We start from the raw sequence: 908 nt of genomic DNA, 5'->3' as shown, positions 1-908 counted from the left end.
TGTGATTTTTAACATAAGAATTCTTTTAAGAAGGAAAAAGCCATGAGAACTAGCTTAGAAATATTTGTAGAATTTTTCCTGACTAGCTTTTTGTAATTTTTCTGAATTTTATGAATTTTTTTTAATTTTCTTTGAATTATTTAAAGTTTAAATAACAATAGGCTGAATCGGTTTCCCACCGATTTAGAAGACCAGACCGGTTCAGAGAAGAATTGGTCAAAAAGGGAGCTGGTCAACCATTTCAGGCCCGTCAAGGCCATCCACGTGTTAGCTTGTGAGTGGTTGAGGGCGTGCAGGTTGGATCTACAATGTGGCGACATCTTAGCCATCCTCGGTAAGCGATGATTGGGCAGTCATCAGAAGGCCGGGTACGGGTCAGGATCGGCTACGTGGCAACATCCTAACCGTGGCAGAGCGGTGCTAATCGAGTGGTGGAGAAGTGGCCACATGAGGCCGAGTGTGCATGGAGGAAGGGTTGTCAGGTGTCCACAAACGGGCAGGAGAGCAACCTTTCATCATTGCTGCTGACACGAAGCCATCCTAACCCTTGATGCGGGGTGGAAATCCGATGGCTAAGATGCGGCCGTTTTATGCATTAATGGCTAGGGAAATAGGGAGCCACATGTCGATGAGCAGATGGGGGAGCGGGATTCGAGGGGCATGCGTTCATGATGGCTTCTGACAGAGATGATCTCGACTGTTGCTGAGGAGCAGTAATCTGACGATTGCGATGAGGCACGCACGGATCACTGACATGTAGAGATCTGAATCGTTGCTAGGAATTCTGATCGTACGATGACCGTTCAAGGCACTCGGATTAATTACGTGGCATGATCTGAGCCGTATGCAAAAAACATAATATGGATAGTGATTGAGAAGCCACATATGCCTTTCGATCGAACGGACAA

Source organism: Malania oleifera, chromosome 11 (assembly GCF_029873635.1).
Source record: "Malania oleifera isolate guangnan ecotype guangnan chromosome 11, ASM2987363v1, whole genome shotgun sequence".
Lineage (NCBI taxonomy): Eukaryota > Viridiplantae > Streptophyta > Magnoliopsida > Santalales > Ximeniaceae > Malania > Malania oleifera.
This window is presented reverse-complemented; position numbering follows the sequence as displayed.